Raw genomic sequence first — 19,722 nt, forward strand, 5'->3', positions numbered from 1 at the left:
TGCTTCAGGGATGTTTAATTGTTTCCATTTTATAGGCTCAGGGAGGTTAAAGGGCTTGCTTAAGGTCATATAGCTATTAAGAAACAGCTGTGATTTGAACCGAGGTTGTGTTAGGGTTCTCTGAAGAAACAGAACCAACAGAATATGTGCGTGTATGTATGTAATATATGTTGTTGGTCAACTGATAAGTCGTGTTCAACTCTGCAACCCTATGGACTGCAGCATGCCAGGCTTCCCTGTCCTCCACTGTCTCCTGGACTTTGCTTATATTTGTGTCCATTGATTTGGATGCTATCTAACCATCTCATCCTCTGCCATTCCCTTCTGCTTTCAATCTTTCCCAGCATCAGGGTCTTTTCAATGAGTCAGCTCTTCGCATTAGGTGGCTGATTGGAGCTTCCGCATCAGTCCTTCCAATGAATATTCAGGGTTGATTTCCTTTAAGATTGACTGATTTGAGCTCCTTGCAGTCCAAGGGACTCTCAAGAGTCTTCTCCAAACATACATGTGTAATATATGTGCATGTGCAGAGTCACTTCAGTTATGTTCGACTCTTTGTGACCCTTTGGACTGTAGCCCGCCAGGGTCCTCTGTCCATGGGATTCTCCAGGCAAGAATACTGGAGCGGGTTGCCGTGCCCTCCTCCAGAGGATCTTCCCTACCCAGGGATCAAACCTGTGCCTCTTTCTGTCTCCTGCATTGGCAGATGGGTTCTTTAGCGCCACCTGGGAAGCCCAGGTAATATATATATATAACATATACATATATTGAGAGATTTAATATAAGGATATAAGGAATTGGCTCATGGCAAGTCCCCAAATCTGCAGGGTGAGTTGGCAATCTGGAGACCCAAGAAAGCCAAAAGTATCATTCCATTCTGGGTCCGAAAGGCAGGAAAGCTGATGTTCCAGTCTGAAGGCCATGAGGCAGGAGAATTCCCTTTTACTCTGAGGCGAGGCAGCCTTTTTCTTCAGGCCTTCAACTGACTGAGGGCCATCTATATCACGGGCCATCTGCTTCACTCGTCTACCAATTTAAGGGTCAATCTCTCCCAAACCCCACTCGAGAAACACCCGGGATAATATTTGATCAAATAGCTGGTTAATAAATTGTCATTCAGATCCATCTGATTTCCGAAGCCCTTGCCTTTTATGTTCTTTCACAATGTCGCCCTCCCACTCTAGGTTTCACAAAGTTGCTTTAACCCTGAGTCTTTCCCCCCTCACCTGGAATACCTGTCACAATTCCTGCCCCTCTTTGCTAGATAAACACACCTAATTAGTTCAGGTGTTTGAATATCAGTCACCAACTCAACCCTTTTCTGAAGAGCACATGCAACTCAACCATTTGCTTCCTTAGAATAACTTCCCAGCCTTCAAATTATGCTCCAAGCTTTCTGATTCTCTCTGCATGTAACCTTTGAACTAACTCCCACCACACTAGCAAGTCTTATCTGACTCCGGGTTCATCCTCTTCCTTGGCGTCTTTGAAGACACCAAGCCCTGGTGGTAGAGCCCAGCGAGCCCTTGAGCTGCTTCCCTTCTCTCAACCACCTCCTTCGGACCAAACTTTCTTACCGTTTACTCTTGACTAGCATCACTGTTTTCGGAGAAGGCAATGGCACCCCACTCCAGTACTCTTGCCTGGAAAATCCCATGGATCGAGGAGCCTGGTAGGCTGCAGTCCATGGGGTAGCGAAGAGTCAGACACGACTGAGCGACTTCACTTTCACTTTTCACTTTCATGCATTGGAGAAGGAAATGGCAACCCACTCCAGTATTCTTGCCTGGAGAATCCCAGGGACGGGGGAGCCTGGTGGGCTGCTGTCTATGGGGTCACACAGAGTCAGACACGACTGAAGTGACTTAGCAGCAGCAGCAGCATCACTGTTACTGTCATTCTGGTTCTCTAACCTCTCTCCCCTCCCCCCAAAACAAGGCACTGTCACTGCAGGGGTTTCACTTGGTCGAGTTCAGTCTTGTGAACCCACAGCCCACAGGTTGATTATTTAAAAGTATTTCCATCATCTGTTATATGTACTTTTAATAAATACTGTTTATAACATTTGTTCGTTATCATACTGAAAAGAATAAAAACATTAATTTTTGCCTGATTGGCACTATTCTGCTGCATCCTAGGACACTTTATGCAGTTTTCATGGATATCATTATGCTAGTTCTCCATCATTTTTTCATGAACAGTCTTAGAACACCTGTGTTTGGGTTTTTTTTTTTTCGTTTTGCATCAGCTTTATTCAAATATAATTCACATACCTTTCAACTTATCCACTTTTTAAGGGTGGGAGTTAATAGTACATTCATAGAGTTGAGCAACAGTCACCAGGATTCATTAATTTTAGTACATTTCTATCACTGTCTCAAAAAATCTTGTACCCATTCCCTCTAAACCTTCCAGCTGTGGGCAGCTGCTTTCTAAAGTGGCTGTACTAGCTTATAATCCCACCAGAAGTCTATGAGGTTCTAATTTCTCCATGTCCTTACCAACACTTGCTAGTCAGAGCATTTGTTTTTAGCAAGTTAACTGTCCTTTAATATACAAAGCATGGTCATTCCTAAAAAGTAGTACTTTCTTAGAGATATTTCTGCTGTTTTTCATTGTTATTCAAGATAAAAACATTAGAAAACATTTTTAATGGAAGAAATTAGATTTTTATTGATATTCAAGAGTTATGGTCAAGCCTGACAAATTTTTAAAAACTGAAAAATTTAAGATAGATTTTGGAAGATGAGCTTCTTTGAGAGAGGACACTTGTTAACAGATAGTTGTCGTGTATTTTCACTTAAGGGATATTTCATTCTTCCAAAAGTTAATTGACAAAGCACAATACACTTAAAGGGTATTTTTATCAAAGCCACAAATAAAAATATTGATACATCCTTCTGCCATATTAGAAAAAAATCAAGTATGTGTTTTTTGATTGACAAATGACATCTGCCACAAGTATATTACTTTAATCAGAGTAAGAGAAGTCCTACAGTCTACTCTAGGGTTTCCAGAGCTTGGAATTACATTACTCCATTGGAGAAGGAAATGGCAATCCACTCCAGCACTCTTGCCTGGAAAATCCCATGGACGGAGAAGCCTGATAGGCTACAGTCCATGGGGTCGCAAAGAGTCGGACACAACTGAGCAACTTCACTTTCACTTTCACTTTCCTAATTTAAATTGACTTGGTGGTCTTTGGTCTGTCTGGGAGAATAAAAACAGAGGGTATTAAAGTAGGAATCATGCTACTGCTGCTAAGTCACTTCAGTTGTGTCCGACTCTGTGCGACCGATAGACGGCAACCCACCAGGCTCCCCCATCCCCGGGAGTCTCCAGGCAAGAACACTGGAGTGGGTTGCCATTTCCTTCTCCAATGCATGAAAGTGAAAAGTGAAAGTGAAGTCATAAAGTAGGAATCATAAAACTCTGAGAAGTCTGATGTGCAATTTTGTACTATTTCACAAGCAAATTCCAGTGGCGAGGGAGTGACTTTGGTCTCTAAATTCTGAGGCTGGGTTTTTTGTAAATGGTTTCTTGGATATATTTGTTCCTACTGAAGCCTTACTAAAGAAGAAACATCACTTATTTACCCGTTCTTGTGGGTTTTTTAAAATATGTGTTTAGTTAGTTGAGCCAAGTCTTAGTTACGGCGCACAGGCTCTTCAGTCTTCACTGCAGCACGCAGGATCTTCAGGTGCAGCGTGTGGGCTCGAGTTCCCTGACCAGGGATTGAACCCCGGTCCCCTGCCTTGGGAGCACAGTCTTAGCCACTGGACCATCAGGGAAGTCCCTCCTCTGTTCTTAATAGTGTTTTGTTTTTGTGTTTTTCTTTTTAACCCAGTTTTGTTTGGAAATAGTCATTTCTTTGCTTTTCTTGGAAGCTGAGCTACCATTATGTTTTAGAATGGAATTAAATCTATCAGTGAATGAAGCTAGCTGATAATTCTTTGTCCTTAACTATTTTATGAGGGGTTTTCAGCATACTATGTAAGCAGAATTTATGGTAGTATTCTAGAAGTTTAAATCATTGAAATTTTTAACAGACTTAGATTGTTATTTTCTGAGATTTTTTAAATAGCATTGCTTTAACTACATTATGGTTATAATGTTTTGCAATCCAAATCCTTATATTTTTAAAATATAATATTTTAATATCCCATTTTAAAATACATATTTATTGAATTATATTGGATTATTAGCATTATAAATAAATACCAAAAAGTTACTAGCCCTCCTTCACTTATAAAATTGATTTTGTACCTATATTGTAAATTGTACTTTAAATTTTATTTTATTTTAGCCGGCTAGTTAAGAGTTCAACCTTTTAAGAAAAAAATCAGATGTACTGAGGTAATTTACATGCAGTAAAATTTATCCTTTTAGGTATAAAATTATAAGAATTTTGTAAAACACAGTCATTTAATCATTCCCACAATAAAGGCATGACATTTCCACTACTCTAGAAAGCTCATTTGTGCCTCTTTGTAGTCAATCATTTCCCTGAAAGTAGAATTTTATATTAAATTAATGAAACAAGACTTAAAAAAAACATACCTGGTACACTGGTTTGGGGGCCATTATTATTGTAACTGTAATAACTTTAGTGGGAAGGAAGATGTAATTGGAATAAACCAAATTTTGAATATATTACTCTAAAGTGATTGGCTAGAAGTGTTCCAAACAAAACATAAAGCCAAAGATTGATTTTGTTGTGTTTTATTCATCTCCCTGATGTGTGCTTACTTTCTTCACCCTGTGTCTATCTCCCCAAATGTCTCAATATGCCGCAGTCCTTAAGACATTTTCTCTTGCTAGCTTGTGTTTCAGTCTATTCAGTGAATATTAGAAGTGGAATATTATTTCTGCTCTCCTGAAATAAACAACTTATTGGCAAGGACCGTGTCATCTTCATTTGTTTATTCCCATCTCTTCCATAGAAAAGAAGCTGGAATATTTGTTAAATGGTGAATGAAATTTTCCTTTAACTTGGATGATTTCAAGCTGAGCAGAGAGTGATCTGAGAATGACTTGGATTTTTTCAAGTAAATATAGAAAATATTGTTAATACAAGGTTAAAATGTAAAACTCAGCTGAAAACATAGGTGATAGAGTGGGATCTAAATTTGAATAAAATGCCTTTATTATTTAACCGTAGAACTTCAGGCAAATTCATTTCTCATAATATCAGTTTTTCTGTCTACAAAAATCACAATAAAAAATGAAACAAAATACATGTCTCATTAGAACTCTATGAGGAGGAACTTGAGATTAAAACTCAACTGTAGTTGATTTACAAAATTGTGTCAGTTTCAGGTGTACAATCGGAGAAGGAAATGGCAACCCACTCCAATGTTCTTGCCTTGAGAATCCCAGGGAAGGGGGAGCCTGGTGGGCTGCCGTCTATGGGGTCGCACAGAGTCGGACACGACTGAAGTGACTTAGCAGCAGCAGCAGGTGTACAATGAGGGATTCAGCTCTCTCTCTCTATATATATATATGTATAAATATAGCTTTCATATATATATATGTATGAAAAACTGAAAGACGCTCAGTCGTGTCTGACTATTTGCAACCGCATAGTCTGTAGCCTGCCAGGCTCCCCTGTCCATGGAATTCCCCAGGCAAGAACCCTAGAGTGGGTAGCTATCCCCTTGTTCAGGGTATCTTTCTGACCTAGGGATCAAACCTGGGTTTCCTGCATTGCCGGTGGATTCTTTACCATCTGAGCCACCAGGGAAGCCAATATATATATACTTTTCGGATTCTTTTTCAAATTCTTTTCCATTATAGGTTATTACAAGATATTGAATACAGTTCCCTCTGCTATACAGTAGGTCTTTGTTGATTATCTATTTTATATGTGGTAGTATCTGTTAGTCCCAAACTCCTCTAAATTATCCCTCACCCACCTTTCTCTGTGTAACCATGTTTGTTTTCTATGTGAGTCTATTTCTGTTTTTAAAGAAGTTCATTTGTATCATATTTTAAATTCCACATATAAATGATATCATATGGTATTTGTCTTTGTCTGACTTCACTTAGTATGATTATCTCTAGGTTCACCCATGTTGCTGCAAATGGCACTATTTCATTATTTTTACAGCTGAGTAATATTCCATTGTGTATATGTGTGTATAGTATTAGTCACTCAGTCATGTCTGACTCTTTGTGATCCCATGGACAGTAGCCTGTCAGGCTCCTCTGTCCATGGAATTTTCCAGGCAAGAATACTGGAGTGGGTAGTCATTCCCTTCTTCAGGGAATCTTCCCAACCCAGGAGTTGAAGCCAGGTCTCCCGCATAGCCGGCAGATTCTTTACCATCTGAGCCCCCAGGGAAGCCCCTACGTGCATATGTGAGTGTGTGTATACATATGTATATGTATATATGTATATCATGTCTTCTTTATCCATTCATTTGTTGATGGACATTTAGGTTGCTTCCATGACTTGGCTATGGACATGGATGCTATAAACATTGGGAGTGCATGTATCTTTTCAAATTAGAGTTTTTGTCTTTTCTGGATATATGCCCAGGAGTGGGATTGCTGGATCATATAGCAACTCTATTTTTAGTTTTTAAATTAATCTCCATACTGTTTTCCATAGTGACTGTACCAATTTACATTCCCACCAACAGTGTAGGAGGGTCCCTTTTCCCCACACCCTCTCCAGGACTTAACTGTTTGTAAACTTTTTGATGATGGCCATTCTGACTGGTGTGAGGTGATACCACACATCGTTTTGACTTGCATTTCTCTAATAATTAGCAATGTTGGGCCCACATGTAGAGGAGAGAATTGTCTTTAAGAACGCAGATGCAGGTGGCTGGAGCTGGCCTATGGGCTCGAGGGAATAATTACTCTCCAAATTTGTCTTTTGCAAGCTTTAGGAGTTGGTGATGGACAGGGAAGCCTGGCATGCTGTGGTCCATGGGGTCACAAAGAGTCGGACACAACTGAGCGACTAAACTGAACTGACTAAATTTTGGCTAATTACAGGCCTTCATTTATTTTTTTTCCCCAGAGAGAGGAAAGCCAAGGGAAAAACGTGCTCAGCTGCAAGTTGCGTAATGTCTTTAAGATAAAAAAGCAGTTGTTTCCCAAGTGACTGATTGTGGATCTTATGAAAGGATCCTTTGCTCTTAATTTTGCAATAGAGTACTGTGTTTCGTGTGACTGTTTCTTACAGTATACCTGTGGCTCCAAACAATTATTAAATAAAACAATTCTGGAAGGACTAAATAATGCTTTTTGAGGTGAACCAAGGGCATGTGAACGGCTCATCAGGTTATTATTAATTGGTTCCCCATTAAACTTCCTGGGAGGCTAGAAGGAAGTTGGCAGGTTAGTTCGTTAGCTCTTTTATCCTGAACAGTTTAACTCTTGGCCCGCACTGCCTCCTCGGTGCAAAATACATTCTTTTAACTTCACTTGCCATCCTTCAGAGGCAGTTTAGCAAGTGTCTGGTTACTAGAGCACATTCATTTGGAGTTCATGTCCCACCTCAAATGGTTCTTCAAAGTATGTCTTCTACCTTATTTTCTGAGCAAAATTTTGGTGAATACAATTTTCTCTAATGCATCATATTCCCAATAATGTCTTAGAACCTTTAGACTGGATCTTCTGGCCTTCCCGTCAATCTGACTCTAAAGGCAATCTAGATAGAAAATTTTCTGATGGCCCTGTTCCTGCAACAGGTAATATTCAGGTTATTATGTCTCTCAAGCAATCTTCCATTTATTTATTTAAGCATTTATTTCCTGTAGCTGGGGCTTATATTAATAATTAAGATTGCATTTAGTTAGAAGCTACAAAGTTTGAACAGCTAACTAGAATTTTCAGCTAACTGTCACGTTTATCCCCTAACTGCTTATGAGAATTTACTGCACCACCTGTATTGTTCTTGATTTGGAAGAATTTAACCCTTTATCTTTTCATTTGATATATTTTCCATTAATGATCTTTCTTAATGAAAATGCATTGAGTGATTGCTGGTATTTTTTAAAAATTATTTATTTGTTTATTTTATTTTTGGTTGCGCTGAGTCTTCTGTGCTCCTCCAGGGCTTTGTCTGGTTGTGGCGAGCGGGGGCTACTCTCTGTTGTGGTGCACAGGCTCCTCAGCGCGGTGACTTCTCTAGTTGTGGAGCACAGACTCTAGGCACACAGGCTTTAGCTGTTGCTGCTCACAGGCTCCGTAGTTGAGGCATGTGGGCACCAGGGCGCTCAGGCTTCAGTAGTCGTGGTGCGTGGGCCTAGTTGCTCCGTGGCATGTGGAATCTTCCTGGACCAGGGATCGAACAGTGTCCCCTGTGTTGGCAGTCAGATTCTTTACTGCCGAGCCACCAATTTCTTCCAATCACTGGAAGATCCAGTGATTGCCTTTCTTTAACCTATAGTTCACTAGTTGTCGACTAAACATTAGGAAGAAATATATTTTTTATTTATTTTATCTTTGTGCTCAGTCATACCTGACTCTTTGCTACTCCATAGACTGTATCTCGCCAGGCTCCTCTGTCCATGGAATTTTCCAGGCAAGAATATTGGACTGGCTTGCCATTTCTTACTCCAGGGGGATCTTCTCGACCCAGGGATCAAACCCGTGTCTCCTGTATTGGCAGGCGGATTCTTTACCGCTGTGCCACCTGGGATGGCCCTTAAGTATAGTTAATTTACAATGTTGTGTTACTTTCTGGTGCACAGCAAAATGATTCCGTTATATACACACACATATTCACATATATACATGTATACACAGTTTCTCTTTCATATTCTTTTCCTTTATTATAAGATATTGAATATAGTTCCCTGTGCTATACACTAGGACCTCACTGTTTATTTTTCCATAGTACTTTACATCTGCCCATCCCAAACTCCTAATTTATCCCCTTCTTTCCCCGTTGGTAACCATAAATTTATTTTTTATGTCTAGGAGTCAATTTCTGTTTTATACATAAGTTCATTTGTATCATATTTTAGATTTCCTGTTGTTGTTGTTGTTTTTCGGCCTCTCAGTCGTTTCTGACTCTTTGCGACTCCATGGACTGCAGCCTGCCAGGATTCCCTCTCCTTCACTGTCTCTCAGAGTTTGCTCAAACTTATGTCCATTGAGTAAATGATACCATCCAATCATCTTGACCTCTGTCGCCCCCTTCTCCATCTGCCCTCAATCTTTCCCAGCATTAGGGTCTTTTCTAATGAGTCAACTCTTCACATCAGATGGCCAAAGAATTGGAGCTTCAACTTCAGTATCAGTCCTTCCAATGAATATTCAGGATTGGTTTCCTTTAGGATTGACTGGTTTGATCTCCTTGCAGTCCAAGGGACTCTCAAAAGTTTCCAGCACGGACACGACGGAGTGACTTTCACTTTTCTTTGAGATAGGAATGAAAACTGACCTGTAGCCACTGCTGAGTTTTCCAAATGTGCTGGCATATTGAGTGCAGCACTTTAACAGCATTGTCTTCTAGGATTTGAAATAGCTCAGCTGGAATTCCCTCACCTCAACTAGCTTTGTTTGTAGTGATGTTTCCTAAGACCCACTTGGCTTCACATTCTAGGATGTCTGATTCTAGGTGAGTGATCACACCATTGTGGTTATCCAGGTCATTAAGACCTTTTTAATATACTTCTTCTGTGTATTCTTGCCACCTCTTTTTAATCTCTTCTGCTTCTGTTAGGTCCTTACTGTTTCTGTCCTTTATTGTGCCCATCTTTGCATGAAATGTTCCCTGGGTATCTCTAGTTTTCTTGAAGAGATCTCTAGTCTTTCCCCATTCTATTGTTTTCCTCTATTTCTTTGCATTGTTCACTGAGGAAGGCTTTCTTATCCCTCCTTGCTATTCTTTCAGTTCAGCTCAGTCACTCAGTCGTGTCCAACTCTTTGTGACCCCATGGAATGCAGTATGCCAGGCTTCCCTGTCCATCACCAACTCCTGGAGCTTACTCAAACTCATGTCCATTGTGTCAGTGATGCCATCCAGCCATCTCATCCTCTGTCATCCCCTTCTTTTCCCGCCTTCAATTTTTCCCAGCATCAGGGCCTTTCCAAGGAGTCAGTTCTTTGCATCAGGTGGCCAAAGTATTGGAGTTTGAGCTTCAGCATCAGTCCTTCCAATGAATACTCAGGACTTATTTCCTTTAGGATGGACTGGTTGGATCTCCTTGCAGTCCAAGGGACTCTCAAGAGTCTTCTCCAACACCACAGTTCAAAAGCATCCATTCTTTGGTGCTCAGCTTTCTTTATAGTCCAACTCTCACATCCATACATGACTACTAGAAAAACCATAGCCTTGACTAGATGGACCTTTGTTGGCAAAGTAATGGCCCTGCTTTTTAATATGCTGTCTAGGTTGGTCATAACTTTTCTTCCAAGGAGCAAGCGTCTTTTAATTTCATGGCTGCAGTCACCATTGCAGTGATTTTGGAGCCTCCAAAAATAAAGTCTGTCACTGTTTCCCCATCTATTTGCCATGAAGTGATGGGACCAGATGCCATGATCTTAGTTTTCTGAATGTTGAGTTTTAAGCCAAGTTTTTTTTTTTTTTTCGCTATTCTTTGGAACTCTGCATTCAGATGGGTATATCATTCCCTTTTCTCCCTTGCCTTTTGCTTCTCTTTTTTTCTCAACTATTTGTAAAGCCTCCTCAGACAACTGCTCTGTCTTCCTTCATTTCTTTCCTTTGAGATGGTTATGGTCACTACCTCCCGTGCAGTGTTACAAACCTCCATCCGTGAGTCTTCAAGCACTCTGCCTATACAATGGCTCACTGCAAAACAAGTGCTGAATGCTATTTTTACTTTTTATCTTTTTTTTTTTTTTGTAAAAATGAAAATGCTCTTTGGATTTCTTTAGGTTAGTAAAAAACAAGTACTAATGTAGGTCTTTAATAAAAGCAAAATTGTGTAAAGCAAACTTTCAAAAAGTAGGGGATACCAGTATGTGGAAATTAAACAACACAAATTTTGAACATCCATTTGGCCAAAGAAGAAATCTAAAAAGGAAATTAGAAATACCCTAAGATAGAGACTTCCCTGAGGGGTCCAGTGGTTAAAACACCATGCTCCCAATGCAGGGGGCATAGGTTTGATCCCTGGTTGGAGAGCTAACGTGCTGCAGTCCATGGGGTTTCAGAGAGTTGGACACAACTGAGTGACTGAACTGAACTGAACTGGGGAAGTAAGATCCCACATGCGTCACAGCATAGCCCCAAAGGAGAGAAAGAAATACCCCAAGGTAAAAATGAAAATAATATACCAAATCTTATGGGCTGCAGCAAAATCAGTACTAAGAGAGAAATTCATAGCAACAAATACTTACATTAAAAAAGCAGAAAGATCTCAAATAAATGATCTAGCTTCACACTTCAAGGAGCTGCAAAGATAACAGACTAAGCCCAAAGTTAACATAAAGAAGGGATTGACAAAAATTTTAGCAGAAATAAACAAAATAGAAAATAGGAGAAAAGAGAAAAATCATGAAAATGAGGATTGATTTTTTTTTTAAGATAAAACTGATGAATCCTTAGACTAAAGGAGAAAAAAGTGAAAGTGAAAGTCGCTCAGTCGTGTCCTATTCTTTGTGACCCCGTGGACTATACAATCCATGGAATTCTCCAGGCCAGAATACTGGAGTGGGTAGCCGTTCCCTTCTCCAGGGGGTCTTCCCAACCTAGGGATCGAATCAGGTCTCCCACAATGCAGGCGGATTCTTTATCATCTGAGCCACCAGGAAAGCCCAGGAAGAAGAAAAAGAAGACTCAAATAGATCTGTTTTTTAAAAAGATAAAAAATGAAAGAAATGTTACAACTCATGCTACAGAAATAAAAGAACTGTGAGAGACTACTGTGGACAATTATATGCCATCAAACTGAATTACCTAGAAGACATGGATAAATTCCTGGAAACGGACAATATACCAAGACTACATCATGAAGAAATAGAAAGTCTGAACAAACTTATGAATGGTATGGAGACTGAATCAATAATCAGAAATCTCCTAAGAAGTTTGATTTCACTGGTGAGTTCTACCAAACATTTAAAGAAATGAGTACCAATTCTTTTCAAACTCTCCCAAAAACTGAAGGTTAAGGAACACTTCCAAACTCATTTTATGAGGTGAGCATTACCCTGATGCCAAAGCCAGATGAAGACACCACAAGAAAAACAAAACTAAATGAAAATTTCCTAATAGATATAGATGCAAAAAATCCTCAATAAAATACTAACAAATCAGATCCAGCAGCACAAAAATATATCGACGCATATACAGTGAACTGAACTGTGACAAGAATGCCAAGAATAGACAATAGCAAAGGGATAGTCCCTTCAATAAATGATGCTGGGGAAACTGGATATCTACCTGTGAAAGAATGAAACTGGACCTGTCTCTTACCCCATACACAGAAATCAACTACAAGTTCAGTTCAGTCAGTTCAGTCGCTCAGACGTGGCCGACTCTTTTCGACCCCATGAACTGCAGCACACCAGGCCTCCCTGTCCATCACCAACTCTGGGAGTTTACCCAAACCCACGTCCATTGAGTCAGTGATGCCATCCAACCATCTCATCCTCTGTCATCCCCTTCTCCTCCTGCCCTCAATCTGTCCCAGCATCAGGGTCTTTTCCAATGACTCAGCTCTTCACATCAGGTGGCCAAAGTATCAGAGTTTTAGCTTCAACATCAGTCCTTCCAATGAACACCCAGGACTGATCTTCTTTAGGATGGACTGGTCGGATCTCCTTGCAGTCCAAGGGACTCTCAAGAGTCTTCTCCAACACCACAGTTCAAAAGCATCAATTCTTTGGCACTCAGCTTTCTTCACAGTCCAACTTGCACATCCATACATGACTACTGAAAAAATCATAGCCTTGACTAGATGGACCTTTGTTGGCAAAGTAATGTCTCTGCTTTTTAATATGCTATCTAGGTTGGTCATAACTTTTCTTCCAAGGAGCAAGCTTCTTTTAATTTCATGGCTGCAGTCACCATCTGCAGTGATTTTGGAGCCCCCCAAAATAAAGTCAGCTGTTTCCCCATCTATTTCCCATGAAATGATGGGACCAGATGCCATGATCTTAGTTTTCTGAATGTTGAGCTTTAAGCCAACTTTTTTTTTTTTCACTCTCCTCTTTCACTTTCATCAAGAGGCTTGTTAGTTCTTTGCTTTCTGCCATAAGGGTTGTGTCATCTGCATATCTGAGGTTACTGATATTTCTCCTGGCAATCTTAATTCCATCTTGTGCTTCCTCCAGCCCAGCATTTCTCATGATGTATTCTGCATATAAGTTACATAAGCAGGGTGACAATATACAGCCTTGATGGACTCCTTTCCCAATTTGGAACCAGTCTGTTGTTCCATGTCCAGTTCCAACTGTTGCTTCCTGACCTGCATACAGATTTCTCAAGAGTCAGGTCAAGGTGGTCTGGTATTCCCATCTCTTTCAGAATTTTCCACAGTTTATTGTGATCCACAGAGTGAAATGCTTTGGCATAGTCAATAAAGCAGAAATAGATGTTTTTCTGGAACTCTCTTGCTTTTTTGATGATCCAAAGGATGTTGGCAATTTGATCTCTGGTTTCTCTGCCTTTTCTAAAACCAGCTTAAACATCTGGAAGTTCACGGTTCCTGTATTGCTGAAGCCTGGCTTGAAGAATTTTGAGCATTACTTTACTAGCATGTGAAATGAGTGCAATTGTGTGGTGGTTTGAGCATTCTTTGGCATTGCCTTTCTTTGAGATTGGAGTGAAAACTGACCTTTTCCAGTCCTGTGGCCACTGCTGAGTTTTCCAAATTTGCTGGCATATTGAGTGCAGCACTCTCACAACATCACCTTTTAGGATTTGAAATAGCTCAGTGGCTGCACAGCGCTGGAGCTGGGAGTGGCCAAGAGGAGCTACCCCATATCCAAGGTCAGCAGCAGCAGTCGAGAGGAGCTACCCCACATCAACTCCAAAGGAAATAAATATGTAAGCCTAAGACCCTAAACTGTAAAACACCTAGAAGAAAACAGAGGGGGTACGCTTCGTGACATCAGTCTTGGCAATGATTTAAGGGATATGACACCAGAAGCACAGGCAGCAAAAACATACATATATATATATATATATATATATATATATATATATATATATATGTGTATATATGTACAACTACGTCAAACTAAAAAGCTTCTTCACAGCAAAGGAAACGATCAAGAGAGTAAAAAGGCAGACTGCAGCATGGAGGAAAATACCTGCAAACCATACATCTGATAAGAGGTTAATCTGTAAAATATGTGTGATAGTTAATTGTGTCCACTTGACTGGGCTAAGAGATGCCTAGATAACTGGTATAACGTCATTTTCTGGGTGTGTCCAAGAGAGTGTTTCTGGGAGAAATTAGTATTATAATCAGTAGAGTGAGTAAAGAAAATTCTGGGCAGGCATCATCCAATCCATGGAGGGCCTGATTAGATCAAAAATATGGAAGAGTGACTTCTCTCTCTTCTTGAGCTGGGACATCCATTTTCTCCTGCCTTTCGACTTCAGAGCTCCTGGTTCTCAGACCTTTGGACTCAGAGTGAATTATACACCAACTTTACTGGTTCTCCAGCTTGCAGATGGCAGATTGTGAGACTTCTTGGCTTCCATAACCACGTGAGTCAATTCGTATAATAAATCTCCTCTTATATACTTATCTTTATATCTATTGGTGCTGTTTCCTTGGAGAATCCTAATACAACATATAAAGAATTCCTAAAACTCAATGTTAAAAAAACTAATAACCTGATTAAAAAGTAGCCTAAGGATTTGAATAAACATTCTTTTATAGAAGACATAAAAATAGCTAACAGATATGAAAAAATGCTCAATATCACTAACCATTAAGGAAATACAAATTGAAACTACAATAAGCTATCCCCTCACGCCTTTCTGAATGGTTATTATTTTTTTAGAAAAGTTAAATGTTGGTGAGGATGTGGGATAAATGGAACTTTTGCATACTGTTGGTAGGAATGCCAAATGGTACAGTTGCTATGGAAAACAGCACAGAGGTTCCTCGAAAAATCCACAATAGAACTACCATAGGATCCAGCAATCCCACCTCTGGGTCTCCTAAAAAATCGAAATCAGGATCTCAATGAGCTATTAGCACTCCTATATTCACTGGAGAACTATTCACAGTAATCAAGATGTGGAAACAACCTAACTTTGCTCATAGACAGATGACTGGATAAAGAAAATGTGACCCATATACATATGTAATGCAATACTGTTCAACCTTGAGAGAAATTTTCTGCAATCTGCAACAGCATGGTTGAACCTTAGCACACCATGCTGAGTGAAACGTCAGTCACAGAAAGAAATACTGTATGACCTTCATTTATATGAGGTATCTAAAATAGTCATACTTACAGAATCAGAGTGGAGTGACGACTGTCAGGAGTTGGAATAAGGGAAAGTGAGGAGTTATGTATCAACAGGCATAAAGTGAGTTAAACAAGATTAATAGATTCTAGAGATCCGCTGTCCAATAAAAAGAACTGACTCATTGGAAAAGACCCTGATGCTGGGAAAGATTGAAGGCAGGATGAGAAGGGGACGAGAGAGGATGAGACGGTTGGATGGCATCACCGACTCAACGGACTTGAGTTTGAGTGAACTCCAGGCGTTAGTGATGGACAGGGAGGCCTGGCGTGCTGCAATTCATGGGGTCACAAAGAGTCGGACACGACTGAGAGACTAAACTGACTGAACTCTGGGAGTTGGTGATGGACAGGGAGGCCTGGCGTGCTGCGATTCATGGGGTCACAAAGAGTCGGACACAACTGAGAGACTGAACTGACTGCTGGTACGGTATTGTATCTATAGTCATTAATAATGTATGCTTAGACTTTTGTTAAGAGCACAGGTTTCATGTTGTGTTCTGGCCACGATCCAAACTGTAAATGAGTTGTTTTTTGGCTGTGCAGGCCTTTGTTGCTGCGTGAGGGCTTTCTCCAGTGGCGGTGAGAGGAGGCTCCTCTCGAGTCACAGTCTGAAGGCTGCTCACTGTGGTGGCGTCTCTTGCGGCTCCCAGGCTCTAGAGCACAGGCTCAACAGTTGTGGCAAATGGGCTTTGGTGCTCTTGAGGCACTTGGGATCCTCCTTACCCAGGGGTCGAACCCGCATCTCTTGCACCGGCAGACAAATTCTTTACCACTGAGCCACCAGGGAAGCCTGAAATGACTTTTTAAATGTAATTTTCAGTTGTTGGAATCTTGTACTTTCTCCATCCAAAAGTTCTGAAGCTCTCTGCTATATAAGAATAGCATTTAAATCAATAGAAAAAGTAGTTAACTTGGATGTGGCGAGAAAATCTATAGCCATAGGAGCTTATAGCTAATAACTGTGACTCATTGCTCTCCCCAATACCATCAAATTGAAAAGCATATATTAAAACTTTAAACTAGCTAAAGGCTCTCCTGTGTGTCATCTACTTATGAGCAGAACCAATAATAGTCTTTGTTGAACTGACTGAAGCTTCTCAGTGTTAAATTCATTTTGTGAATAGAGTAGAAATAAAATATTCTTAAACACTTTGGAAACTGACAAATAGAAAAGCTGTTCAAGTCCAATGCTTTTTTTAGATGTCTGCTTTCTAAAAATCAACTGACCAGCTAACTGAAATGTTAGCATGTGAAACCAATTCTGCTTGCTGCTTCCACTTCTCTTCCAGATCATGAGCTCCATCAGTGAGAAACCGTGTCATTTCCTATCTGAAACCTTAGACCTTACAAAACAAAGGCAGCACCCATTAAATTCTTGAGTGAATTTGAATGACTAGCAAATAGATACAAAAGTGAATTATTATCACCAGTATTTTGGAGTCAATTAAATAAGTTTGTCTACTCCTATCCTCTCTCCTGCAATCTCTACTTCACAGCCTTGAATAAGCATGGTTTGATTTTGCCTATGTGCTTGGTGTGTGTGTGTATATAGTATGAATGTTCCCGTGGGGTCTGCACCTTACAAACTCACCTTCTCTTCTATCTCTAGTTTAGGATCAGGAAGATGTAAAAGGCAGTCATAACTTTCCTGCACCTTCCATAAAGGTAGTGTTTTACATAATTTATATGTCCATTAAATATTTTCCTCAGGATATATGATTCCTTTATATTGAATTTATAATTTCATACAACTAATTAGTAGAGGGAAAAGATAAACATGAAAGTACTTTTAAAAGAGGGCATTGGTGGGACTCCCCTAAAGGTCCAGTGGTTAAGAATATACCTGCCAATGCAGGGGACACGGGTTCGATCCCTGGTCCAGGAAGATTCCACATTCTGCAGGGCAGTTAAGCCCGTACTCCACAACTACTGAGTGTCCATGCCCAGAGCCTGTGCTCTGCAAGAGAAGCCATTGCAGTGAGAATCCCGCGCACCGCAACCAGAGAGTAGCCCTTGCTCACAGCAGAGAGAAAGTGTGCAGGCAGCGAAGAAGACCCAGCTCAGTCAAAAATAAAGAAATTAAAATTATTTCTTAAAAAAAAAGAGAGCAGTGGCATAGGATGGGCAAATATCAGACCACCAACAATAAACATTCTACGGGAGTTGAGGCAGGAACACAGCCTGAGCATGGACTTGGGAAACCTGGGTTCTAGGCCTGCTGCCCCTCTGACTAGCTGGGAGAACTATACTGGTCCCTGGGTCCTTGTTTGTGTCCTCATCTGGAAAATGAGGGGGCTCAGTGACCTTTAGGATTCCTTCTAATTCTGTGGTTCCATGTGTCACGTGACTTTTAAATACCAGAGTACTTGAATTGCCAAAACTTAAGCCTTAAGCCTTTTTTGTTTTGTTCTATTGTGCCTTCACCACATCGTTGTGATGTAAACATGAGTTTTCAGAATTTCCATTTTTCAAATGGGAGTCTGAGCCGGGTGACTTTGGGTCATATGATAGATTGCCTAACCTCATTTTAGACAGCTTCCTTAGATCATCAGATGTTTAAGAGAAAAACAATCTAGTCTCTTCAAGACAAGAGAGCTTATTCTATACCACTGTTACGTTGGTCTCGTTAGCTATCCCCTAGCTTTTCCAGTCACGTTACATTGAGTAACCCCACTTTTCACAGTTCCCCCACCAGCCTCTGTTATTTGCAGTGCCAAGTGAAATCCCCATGCATGCTTCATAGGATGAGTTCCTATCATAATCCCCCTTTTCACAAGGAACTCCCCAGTTTTGCCCCCTTGCCAATATTAGAGCACTCTTCTAGATTTTTAAAGTTTACCTACTCCTTCTCCACCCTGAATCCGCCTGCAATGCAGGAGACACTGGTTCAATTCCTGGGTCAGGAAGATCCGCTGGAGAAGGAATAGGCTACCCATTCCAGTATTCTTGGGCTTCTCTTGTGGCTCAACTGGTAAAGAATCCACCTGCAATGCAGGAGACCTGGGTTCCATCCCTGGATTGGGAAGATCCCCTGAAGAAGGAAAAGCCTACCCACTCCAGTATTCCAGCCTGGAGAATTCCATGGGATGTATAGAACATGGGTATCAAAGAGTCAGACACAACTGAGTGACTTTCACTTTCACTTTCTCCACCCTAAACACTGGATCACTACTCCTTCCATTAGCATTTTAAAAGTTTTGAGGGATGGACCATTCATGGGGTTCTCAAGGCAAGAATACTGAAGTGGTTTGCCATTCTCTTCTCCAGTGGACCACGCTTTGTCAGAACTCTCCACCATGACCCGTCCGTCTTGGGTGGCTCTACATTGCATGGCTCATAGTTTCACTGAGTTAGACAAGGCTGTGGTCCATGTGATCAGATTGGCTAGTTTTCTGTGATTGTGGTTTTCAGTCTCTCTGCCCTCTGATGGAGAAAGATGAGGCTTATGGAAGCTTCCTGGTGGGAGAGACTGACTGAGGCGGAAACTGGTTCTTGTTCTGATGGGCAGGGCCATGCTCAGTAAATCTTTAATACAATTTTCTGTTGATGGGCAGAGCTGTGTTCCCTCCCTGTTGTTTACCTGGGGCCAAACTATGGTGGAGGTAATGAGGATAATGGGGACCTCCTTCAAAAGGTCCCATGATACACTGCTGCACTCAGTGCCCCCGACCCTGCAGCAGGCCACTGATGACCTCTGCCTCCCCAGAGACTCCTGGACACTCATGGTCAAGTCTGGGTCACTCTCTTGTGGGGTCACTGCTCCTTTCTCCTGGGTCCTGGTGTGCACATGGTTCTGTTTGTGCCCTCCAAGAGTCTGTTTCCCCAGTCTTGTGTAAGTTCTGGCGGCTCTATGGTGGGGTTAATGGCAACCTCCTCCAAGAGGGGTTATGCCATTCCCAGGTCTGCTGCACCCAGAGCCCCTGTCCCTGCAGCAGGCCACTGCTGACCCGTACCTCCTCAGGAGACCCTCAAACACAGTTCTGGCTCAGTCTTTGTGAGGTCTCTAGGTCCTGGTGCACACACGGTTTGTTTGAGCCCTCTGAGTGTCTCTGGAAGGTATGGGATTTGATTCTAAATGTGATTTTGCCACTCTACCGTCTTGCTGGAGCTTCTCCTTTGCTTTTGGACATGGGGAATTTTTTTTTTTTTTGGTGGGGTCCAACATTCTCCTGTCTATGGTTGTTCAGCAGTGAGCTGTAATTTTGGAGTTCTCACAGGAGAAGATGAGCGCACATCCTTCTACTCTGACATCTTGGAGTCAACCAAGTTGCGACAAAATATGGTCCACTGAAAGAGGGAATGGCA

The sequence above is a fragment of the Bos javanicus genome, chromosome 16 (assembly GCF_032452875.1).
Source record: "Bos javanicus breed banteng chromosome 16, ARS-OSU_banteng_1.0, whole genome shotgun sequence".
Taxonomy (NCBI): Eukaryota; Metazoa; Chordata; class Mammalia; order Artiodactyla; family Bovidae; genus Bos; species Bos javanicus.